Below are 12471 nucleotides of genomic sequence, written 5' to 3' on the forward strand. Positions count from 1 at the left end.
TTTTCCGCAAAGTTTTAAAATAATCGAAAACTTTTGATTTTATTTATTTTAAAATATCCTTACAATGGCATTTGAGGAAAAATTGTTGGTTATATGATTCCATTAATAGCAAGAGTGGAAATATGAAATTGATTCTTTCATTTGTGGTAATGTCAAAATTTACCAAATAAGGAAAGATTCTCATCACCCAAGTTTCAATTGGACCAGAACTTGGAATCATGCAAGTTGTATAGCATGATGAATGAGAACTTTCAAGTATTGGAAAATTAAGACTAATTACTTGTTCACATGGATGTGTGAGTCAAGTGAAGGACTAAGGGATCAAGTACACATTCATGTGCACTGATTAAGTCCACCACATAAGATCGATAAGACTATTCATTATAGTTTACTAAAGCTAAGTAAATATGATTATACTTACAGCTTAAGTGTAACTCTGAGACATTGGAAAATGGTTCCAATGTATGGCAGAGCGAATAAGAAGAATCAAATTAGGCAGAAGGATAAAAGTTTCTCAAATCTGAAAAGATGGGAGAGTACTTTAGTATCAGCTTTCGTGATCATCTTAATGATTAAAAAACCATAGCACAATTAGTTCTCTAAGGAAATCTTAGTGCATTCTTATGACTAAGAAGAGGAACTTGAATTGTTGAAATGGTTAAATCAAGAAGATGAGTCATACTTCGTTCCAATACAATTCTTAGAGTCATACTCCAAGATTGTAACTTGAGTGACATGTCTTAAAGAAGGTTTAAAACACTTGTCAAATGTGAGAGTAAAAGTTTTCTACTCTTTTACATTTGAAATTGGTAAGTTGTGATGTTTTGGATAAAACAAAGACCAACTTAGGCCAATTGTGTGAAGTGTTTGTCTTGATTAGAATCCACACTATCTCTTGGATATTTGACAAGGGAGTCTTATAGGTCAAGAGGACAGTGGGAGTCTTAAAGGTCTTGAAAGTCTCAAGAACTAATCAAGAATAAAACCTAAAGTTCTTCTCTAGCACGCAATTTGAGGTTTATAATCTATTGTGTTGACATATACTGTGCCCATTCCAGTTGAAGTTGGCTTTGCATATGAGTTCTTAGAGTTCTCAATGTGTTGCATAACAACTTGGAAGCAATGGCAGGCCCTTGAGCTGCCAAGTGGCAAGAAGTTAAGATTGAGTTCAATCCATATGGTTTTGGAGTTGTCATTATCTTTGTCTTATGATTATGGTTTTGACAAATTCATATGGGTAGGAACTCATACACCATTAAATCTAAGTGTCATAAGGTTTCTCTCCGATTCATGAAAATGATGGTGAGGAAACACTTTCACTAAGTAGATTTTATCTAGATAGCAATTGTGACATTTGCATTCTCAAAGTCGTTAGTGGAGCGCGTGTGGTTAACCGGCACACTAATATGGACTTGTGAGAAGTGGCAAAAAGGTCTAACCATTATGATTACGGCATACCTCTTCATAACCGTTTAGACACACAAGTGTGCTATCTAAGGGAAGGTGTATGATTTTTGATAAAGTTTTATCAAAACAATCTAGCATCAGAAATCTGAACTTTGGTAAGAAAGTCAATGAAGTATTGATTTCTAGAAGTCCAGGTGATTTCTGAGAACATGTCAAAGCTAGTGGGAGCATAAGTGTTATGCTAATGATCATCATGTTAGTGGGAGCATGATAATTATGATAAGCATTGCAAGTTAGCAATGTTAATTATAGAAAACAAAAGGTTTCAATTGGGAAAAGTTGTTTTGCTATAATTAAGGGAGAGGAAATTATACTTCATCTCAAATCTATAAGCTTAAATCGTGAGGTTTTAATCATTTAGTCAAAGATATGTATATGAATTTCATGTTGGAATGGCTCAACATAAGGAAATTCTGTATATGGGTCCATTATTTGCGTTCTAAAATTCGATTATGATTACGGCATCCCTTTTCATAATCTGAATTATGAGAACTTGGCAAATTGAAATGGAAATGTTATAGCAAAAGACTGGTTTAGTCTTTATGTGAGACATCATGAATTGTGTCCCATATGCTTCGGATATAGGATCGATTACATGTGCTATATTCATCCTTTCTAAAATTTTCCAAATGCCTTGGGCATTAAGAAGGGAAAAGGTTTAGAACTAGATATGACTAAAAGGATTAAACAATTGTCGAGGACAATCTAAGGTTTACCAAAGATTGGTTGCTCAAGGACAGTTGGAAGTATAGTGATAATTCTGGAAGGACCATATTGACATATTCTGTAAGGAGGCAACTCTTGGTCAGAAGTGATAGTCAAAATGGAATCTGGAAATGTTTCAAAGTTAGAATTTTCAATCTGTGTAAGATTAAGGAAAATTAATGCAAGAAGGATGTTTCCAAGGAACTGATCTCCTGTGGAATACTCTGTAATGATTGTTGCCAAGTCTTTGTGAGTTTGTGCATAATCGTTACAAGAGATTCAATGCATATAAGTTTAGAATCTAACAGATTTCAGTAAATGGCATGAATTTGGAATTCTTGCATTTGCGGTAAGGATTTGGGAGTGTGAAAAGAGAATCATTGAAGTTATGTTCAATTGATCTAGTTCACAAAGTAAAGGTCATAGACAAACATAGTATGCATACTTGGTGTATGGCATGACTAGTGTTTAGAAAACATAGTGTACATGCTTGGAGCATGGGACAACTATTGTTTTAAATTCAAGAATAAAGTTGATAGCTGAAACAGTATACAATGAATAATGTGTAATCATATGGTGATAGGTTTTGATACCATATTGGATACTATTATTATTGTGTTTCACTTTGCATGTTTTGACTTCCCGAATAAACTGGGTTATTCTTCTGGAATGACTAAGTTATTCAAACTATCCACAGTCGGTCATATGTTGGAAGTAGATATGAATTAAGACTGTCATGGGTTGGCTTGTAGAGGTCTAAGGTGTTGGACAAAGGGCTACAACACTCATGAGTGCTCATAAGTTCTGAGTATTGGATTCAACCCGCGCTCATTGGAATCACTTCATGGATTTTATCACGAGTGATCATGAGATGATAATATCTTATATTCTTCAAACCTAGAGATATGAGTTGTTACTATGAGTTGATAGTACATTGATAGCACGAAAACGCATTTGGTAACTCGGTGCTATAAAACGTGCCTTTGTGTATGATTCAACAAGTAGTAGAACAAGCCATATGAGTCAAAGTTTATCCGTTCCTTTTACCTTCGGGATAAAAGCGATATCTGTGGGCCCCTCGATGATTTGATGATGACAAATGGAAGTGCTCGGCCGGGCCAGGACTAATTTGATTTGTTCAATTAGTGAGTCGTCATAAATCGGAAATCGGGAAACAACAAATGGACAGAGAGAATGAATATAATCCATGTCTCAGTCCATATGATATCTAGAATGGAGGAATATATGATCCCTTATCTATTGGACAAGTCATTGACAAAGGTCAGAGTTTATCTACAAGGTCAGAGTTCGACAGAAGCTTTTGAGAGCTACGATTGCCAGTTGGTTCCTGAAGTCATACGCAATAATAGTTTTAGACTTATCCAAGTGGGAGACTGTTGGATTAATGTCTAAGTCCATAACTATAATTGGTAAGACTTGACCCGACCCGGCATGGTCCATTTGGGTTGCATGGCATCATGTACTTGGATAGACTAAATGAGAGAAATAAGACACTTATGGTTATTAATATATTATAAGTTCTAGTATATTAATAATAAGAATAATGAGATTATTTAATTAGTATTGATCAAGAATTAATCTAGGATTAATTAAGTGATCAAAAGAAGACTAATTAAATATATGGGTTGATTGTGTAAATCATCCATACTTGTATAGTGGGCTAATGCTCCATTGATAATCAAGTTGGGCTAAAACCCATAAGATGGTTCATGGATGCTCCATGGTGTATTTGAACCCATGGATCCAAGGAAATGGAAAGCCATGACAATTAAGAGTTTACCCTAATTGTAACACTATATAAAGATCACATTCTTGGGAAAAATCGACCACTAGAGAGAGTGAGAAAGGGCTCGCCGATTTTCATGAAGTGTAGTTTTCTCTCAAGTCATTCCATGTGTATTTGGTGTTGTGTGAACCATTTGAGGTGTCACACTTGGGGCACTAGGCACTCAAGCTTCATGAAGACTTTCTACACCAAAGAGGTATGTATTCTATCTTGCTATAGTTATTGTTTTGTATGCTAGATTAGGATAATACCTTGGAAGTTCTTATTTGCATGTATAATAGAGAAAACATAGATCCAAGGTATTTAGGGTTGCATGTACACTTAGGAGTGTTAGAATGCGCAAAACCCAACAAATACAACTCTATGAACTAAAGATAATATGCCCCGACACCCAATCCTTAAGTGTACTAGGCTTAGAACTCATAAAACGATCCTTAACAATGCTAAAAGATAGCAGAAATGACTCTGACTCTCGATTGATTGGCTGGTCTTATAAGACAAAAAAATTTCGGCTGTCACAGATACATTGGGCCATTCAGGATCCTTGCTAGGGTTGGCTAGGTGGCATACAGGTTAGAGCTACCGGAGGAGCTCAGTTGGATCCACAACACCTTTCACGTTTCGCAATTACGGAAGTGCATATTGGACGAGGGGGTAGTAGTATCATTGGATAACATTCAGGTCGATGAGCGCCTAAATTACTTTGAGAGGCCCGTGGCCATTCTGGAGAGGAATGTGAAGATTTTGCTGAACAAAGACATACCTTTGGTAAAGGTATAGTGGGAGCACCGAAGAGGGTCCGAGTGGACGTAGGAGCCGGAGGAGGAAATGCGGGAGCACTATCTAGGGTTGTTCACTGAAGCGGAATTCGAGGACGTATTCTAGTTCAAGTGGGAAAGAATTGTAATGCCCAAAATCTCATGTAATAATTTTATGGCTTTAATTTTCATAAATTTCAAGGTCTACTCGACGAGTTGGATGCCCTGACTCGTTGAGCAGAAGCGGATTTGACCGCGTGTTTAAGTGACCTACTCGCTGAGTCCAAGATAGGACTCGATGAGTAGGAGCTGGAGGATGAAACCCTAATTTTTGGGGTTTTGCACCCTATTTAAAGGATCAATTGCCTCATTTAGCCCCTTTACAGCCGCTTGAGAGTCCAGCAAACCCTAATCTGTGTGTGTGCTCCATTCTTGTGTGTTTTAAGCTATGAAAGGTGGATCTTAGTGAGAAGAGCTTGGAGAGCCAGTGGCAAGGAGCAAGGAACGTGTGGGGATTTCAAATCTACCTTAGTTGGCAAGCTTTTGAAGGTATCATGTCGTTATCTTGACCTCTTTTCATTATATATCTCATTTGATTAAAGATTGGGGCTTTTCTAGCATATTAAGAAGTTATTCTTGGGTATGAGCTATGATCTGAAGTTGTAACTTCAGATCTGAACTCTCTTTGGTCTCTAAGTCCATAAAGTTCCAGCTTTAGCACGAATGAACCATTCCTTATGAGTTAAACCCAATTTCAAGCTTGGATTTGGCATTCTAAGTCTTTAGAGCCTTGCGTGCACGTAAAGCTTGCAACTTTATATGATAAACATGCCTTGGGAAACTGGATCTGCAATATAGAGCTTTGGAATGGCTTAAAAAGCATCTGAATGGATAATGGACTGAAGGGACTCAGTGAGTTGCATGGCCAACGCGGCGAGTCCAATGAAGATTGTCGTGCAAGGACTTCTTCATGGACTCGGCGAGTCAGTGGGGTTACTCGGCGAGTCAACTAGGGTTTTCCCGACTTTTGGATGCGCACTGACTCGGCGAGTTGCAGGGAAACTCAACGAGTCAGTGGGGGGATTTCATGACTATTCGAGTTCTGGAAGGACTAGAAGAGTCAGTGACTGCACTCGACGAGTCAAGTCAACATGGTCTGTTGACTTAGACCGTTGACTTGGACTTTGACCAAGGGTTGGCTATTTAACTTCTTGGGATTTTGGGAAAAATGGAAACTTATGAATATGGTTCTATGGTGAATATAGGTGGTGGAGTTTGTGGCGGTGATCCGAGAGTTTGAGCTTATCATTTTGAGCCAGCAGTTGAGAGGTGAGTATTATATTGAGTATGAGTTAGTGTTCCTCACAATACTAAGGGGTCTAAGGCACCAAGGTCGGCCCATTGGATATGATATCCTAGTAGTTGGTATTATATTGAATATGAGTTAGTGTTGCATGTTAGTTGCTATGTCAGTTAGGTAGATATGTAGGACTACCTGTAGTATTATGTGATTACTTGTATGTGCAGTAGATGTGTTATATGTCGACATATTATGTGGGATGGGTTGAGGTGATACTGCTCCGTGCGGTAACCAACAAACCTGGGAGCATTCCAGATACGAGCTGAGGGAGACTCATACTGTGGGCTTGATGGCAATCCAGATGTGAGTTCTGGGTCGGGAAGGCAATCGAGACTCCCACTGTGGGCCCAAGGGTAATCCAGTCTGTAAAGCTATGGACCAGTACATGTTGTTCTTTGTATATGTATATATGTGCAATGTATCGGTATTTTGGGGGAACTCACTAAGCTTTCGGGCTTACAGTTTTTAGTTGTTGTTTCATGTACATCAGGGGATCGCGGTAAGGCGAAGGCGTGATCATACATCTCCACATGTTTTGTTTATGTTTATGGGAATACTCTGATATTATACATTTTGGAAAACAAGTTTGTAATGATTTAATGGTTTTGAAATGTTTTTAAATGATCAAATTTGACATGATTTTATGGGTGTTACAATACATGTGTTTAAAAGAGTTTTCCATTAAAAATCACAAAGAGCATTATATATATATATATATATATATATATATATATATATATATATATATTAAAATTCTCTTACCTTAGCTACAATAACTTTGCTAAGGATTTGACAAAAATGGTCATTCCTTTATAAATATACATGCTTTTTGTCAATTTTGCCCCTATTCTTTAGTCATTTTGACACCTTTTGTCCTTCCAGTCAAAAATTTTACATTTTTTAGAAACCTTTTAACATTCAAAGTTTGACCACAAAACTTTAAGGAATTGACAACTTTGGCCACTTTTCTAAACACTTTCTAATTTCAACCCTTTAACTTTTTAGTCATTTTGACATTTTTGGTCCTTACAGCCTAAATTTTTATATTTTTTCATAAAAAATACAAAAAACGGTCTGGGGCAAAGTCCGGGTTTGTCCTCATATTTAACTTTTATTGTTTTTTCCTGTCCGTTGCACTTTCTGTCGGCTCTCATTTTCTTATTTTGGTATATTTTTTATATATTGGTCCGCATATTTATTTTTTTTGTTTTTTTCCTGCCTCTATGTATCCGTCTCCGTCTGTGAAAATTAGGGGTCGAATTATCCCACCTGCATCTTTTAACAAAAACAACATTCAAATCAGACGCACACGGCCCATGCGGAGCATGGGCAACATATCTAGTTCGAATTAATATAATTGAAGATAATTTGTTATCTCGATTTGTCACTCGAATTAATATAATCGAATATAATTTGTCAAAGAGAGATAGCAAATTATTTTCGATTATACTAATTCGAACGATCTTTGTATTCTTTTAATTTATACATATTGTGTAGTTATTTTTAAAACCTAAATTACCTTTCATATTTAGTAAATTTAAAAATATTTACTATTGTCTTTTCTTATTCAATTCATTTTATACATATTATATTTATATTAGTTCGTATTTGAAAGAACTTTTGATAAAAATATCATACATGGAGAGTTGAAAAAATCGATTTTGGAAAAAAAATATCATATATTTTAAGATGATGACAATAATTTAAATTAACACTTTATATATATATATATATATATATATATATATATATATATATATATATATATATATATATATATATATATAACCATTATTTGTTAAGGACATTGACTTAGATATTTTTTAAAATATATATTTGTTATTAATTTTACCGTATAATTATGCGCAGCGTGCAGATTCACCTAGTTAGTTATCATAACTCAAAAGTTTTTTTAAGTTATGGTTATTAATTGGTAATAGTTTTTTATTTTTCTTTCATTTATATATTGTAGCTGTTAGTAGTATATAAGTAAATTTTACTACAAAAGAAATTCATTTATTCGAAGAGATTTGTAATTCAAATATGAAGAGTTAAAAAATTAGTTTTCCCGTATTAATGGACATTCCAACATAAATTTTTCTCGACATAATAATGTTTCTATATTTAAATGTAATGTCCCCAAATTACAAAAGAGATTTTTCATTTAAAATAGATTAGCCGCTTAAAACTCTTCTACTTAATTGCCAAGTGACATTCATTTGTTTGAAAACATAAGATTAACATAGCTGAATTACAAAACAACAGAAACCCTTATCTTTGATGTGAGTGTACAGTATCGTTGAGTTCTTCTCACGAACAACCTACAAAACGTATATATCACAACTGTACGCATAAAGCTTAATGAGTTCCTCAATATACCATACATTTCACTATATATATTACATACAAGCAAAATCCGCAGATCTAGCACTGATCTGCCAATTCTCCTGTCCACATGCATACAACATACATAGCAATTATACGTATCATCTACTAGCACTCTGTCACTGGATATCAGCCACTACTACTACCGGCTATCGATTGTCAACTACTACCAACTCTTAGCCGTCATACAATCATCGGCCTATAGCTTGAACCATATCCATATCGCGGTCAATGCTAATATTGTTGACCACCACATGAATACATAGTTATATGTAATCAGGAATCGGATAGACATTCAAACAGATGATCCCACCCAAAAGAAATAAATCTAACAGGACCATGCAATAAGGCTTTAGACCAATATTTTGCATGCTATCTAATTTAAACTACATACAATCCATAAGGTATCCACTCAACAACAAACTAGTACTATCATTAGCCTAACCAATCATGACACCTAACAGTATCATACAATCCACAGGTAAGACCCTACCAACCTATCATATCATCACACCAAGTGTCCTATACTACACATACACAACAAGGAGATATCATAATCAACTAGGGACTAACTATTGGATAAAGTGTCTAAGTCCATAACTATTTCTGGTATGTACTTGATCTGGTTGGCATTGTCCATTTGGGTTGCATGGCATCATGCATTTGGATAGACTAAAATGAGAAAAATAACACTTATGGTTTATTAATATATTATAATTTCTAATATATTAATAATATTATTTAATTAGTATTGATCAAGAATTAATCTAGGATTAATTAAGTGATCAAAAGATAACTAATTAAATATATGAATTAATTATGTAAATCATTCATAACTTGTATAGTAGGCTAAAGGCTCCATGGATTATCAAGTTGGGCTAACACCCATAGGATGCTCCATGGAGTTTAAACCCATGGGTCATGAAAATGAAGAGCCATGTTACATTAGGGTTTACATGGTGTAACCCTAATTGTAACACACTATATAAAGAGCATCATACTCCCCATTTTCGGATACACTAGCTATACAAGAGGGCAAGGCCGAAAATAGAAGTGTTCTTATTTCTCTCTAGTTTACTCCAAAAGCATTTGGTGTTGTGTGAAGCATTTGAGGCATCACACTTGGGTTGCTAGGCTCTCAAGCTTTTCAAGGAATCAAATCATCAAACAAGGTATGTTATTCTAGCCATCTTTTAAGTTAAAAAGTTCCCCATGTATGCTAGATAGGATTATGAACCTTGGAAATCATATTTTTCATGTATTTTAGACAAACATAGATCCAAGGTTTTCTAGGGTTGCATGTACACTTAGGAGTGTTAGAATGCTCAAAACCCATCAGTGGTATCAGAGCATAGGATTGTTTGTAAATACTTGATGCAAAATAGTGGAAAAAATCGATTTTTGAGCTGTCTGCACAGGGGACTCGACGAGTCCAAGTGAAAATACAACCAACTCGGCGAGTCTGTTCGTGCACTCGACGAGTTGGCCAGGCAGAGTGCAGAATTTCGATTTTTGCTGCTGGAAATAGACTAGAAACATTACCCTAAACTGTTTTGGTGTTGTAAAACTTGTTTTAGATGGTGTAATGGTTCTTCTAATCCATTTTCAATGGCTAATATCAATTTTTCATGATCTTATGTGTTCGTATGTTCTTGAAACTCTGATATGAATATTCATGTTCTTATGAGTTTTTGATAGATCATAGGAATTACTTGTTTAAATGTTTAATTCTTAATCTTTATGTGTTTTAATGGAGTCCATAACTTGTCCTCAAGTCATGAATAACCAAAAGTCTCTTTGTGTTAGAAACCAATAAAAGAACACATAAGTTATAAAATGAAGAGTCTTCATTTTAATAACTCATAAGTTATGAATTTGAAAGGTTTTGTAAAGTTACAAAACTTGCCCTCAAGTTTTGGAACATGTAAACTCGTCATAAAAACTTTAGTTCCAACCCTTAGAATTTTAAAAGTTAAATTTCAACCCTTATACTTTATAATATTATAAGTTAATAATATATATATATATATATATATATATATATATATATATATATATATATATATATGTATACCATCAAGTCGTCTTACCATTAGTAGGCCTCATTCACGAAGCTGGTCTATAAGGGGGTATAAGGTTGTTGCCTATAAAATGGCAGCTTAATGGGTGTCCACTCTCACCCACCGCTTCCTTGACTGGTGGAGGGTTGTTAGCCGAACGGGTAAGACAAGGACTTATAAAATTCTCATTAAAAGTATAATGATTATTATAAAGTAACTAAATGTTTTATTAAATTGTCAATGTTAGGTACTTTAGGAAAATGTGAATAAGGTGCTATCCCATGAAATTACACTTTGCACTTTATCCAAGTCGTTAGTGGAGCATGTGTGGTTAACTGGCACACTAACATGGACTTAACAAGGTAGGTAAAGGGTGACTTAAGGTTTATCATAGGTCGGTGGAGCATGTGTGGTTAACCGGCACATCGATTGAGTGATAAACATTAACGGTACCAAGTAATTTGCATGGTTACTTCACACCTCGTATTGTGATCCTCGGTGTCCCAGTCACAAAACTTGGAGGGGACACTCAAGATTGAAACATGCCTTTGAAAAGTTCATTGAATCTCAAAAGAATCTACGAATTTCTAAAGACCAATTAAAACCTAATAGTTTATATTTCGTTTTTATGGTGGAAATTGGTGAATCGTCATTCACCTACCTTCAAATATTCTATAGCTTAGATTACGGCATCCTTCTTCCAAGTTAAAAAAATATTGTGTTGGGTCCTAGCCTTAATATTTCAAATTGGATGTTATATTAAGGATTTTAATCAACTAACTTGAATATCTCCTATTGTAGATGTCTGGTTCAGACAACAATGATCTTCCCAAATCTTATGAAACAAGCTTTCGTAATGAAGATCACTTCCTGAGTTTGGCTCATGGAAATAATACTTCTCTTCCTCCTCCTCCTCCTACAATTGTTCTCCCTGACCCACAAGCTCAAATACTTGAAACATTCAAGGTCACTCAAGCCTTACTAGCAATGAAACATGAAGATGGAAGACCGGTGTGCACTCATGTCTTAGGAATGAAGTCACGCATTGACAGGTTGAGAATGTGGGGTGTCATTGTCCCAAGGAAGTTGGCTATTGACTAGGTCATTTAGTCACCTCATGAGTCATATAGTAAGTTTATTAAAGACTACTATGTGACAGATCTCAACATAACCCTAATAGATCTTTATTATTTGCTTATTGCTGCTGAATCAGAAATGATTTGGTGCAATAGTCAAGCAAATATGGGTGGAAGGTCTACTTCTCAAACTTTCTGGACATGGACAATGGTAACATTGGAAGTCCATAAAAGCTTTCTCTTCTTAATGGAAAGGAATCAGCCTTGGTCAACCCGGTTGACCGGAAGGTAAAGAGAAAGTTTAAGTCTGGAATAACCTGTTGTACCATTCCCGAAGAGTCTATATGTTTTCATTGTGAAGGAAAAGGGCATTGGAAGCGAAACTGCCCTAGCCACCTGAAGGATCTGGATGAAAAGAAGAATCAAAATGTTTGACTCTGATTCAGGTAAGTCCACTATCTAACTTTGTTAAGTTCCTAATTGTTGATTGTTATTACATGATGTGACTAAGTTACATTTTGATGTTTGACAGGATCAAGCAAAGGGAAGGAAACTTCATGACCGGAAGGTTAGAATATCTTTGGGATTTCAGGCCAATATGCAACAGTGGAAATGTTACATTCGGCAACAATGCAAATGGAATCATCCGAGGTTACGGTGTACTCACTACGGGGAACTTCTCAATTCAAAAGGTTGCTTATGTAGAAAGCCTTAAACACAATTTCATCAGTGTTGGCCAACTATGTAAGGCAGGCCATCGAGTTGAATTTGATGATCAATTCTTTTATGTAATGACAAGTGATAGGAACACCTGTTTGATCAAGTCTCGATCCGAGGGTACCATGTATCCTCT

The sequence above is a fragment of the Lactuca serriola genome, chromosome 5 (assembly GCF_051521515.1).
Source record: "Lactuca serriola cultivar US96UC23 chromosome 5, Lser_US96UC23_V15, whole genome shotgun sequence".
In the NCBI taxonomy this organism is placed as follows: Eukaryota; Viridiplantae; Streptophyta; class Magnoliopsida; order Asterales; family Asteraceae; genus Lactuca; species Lactuca serriola.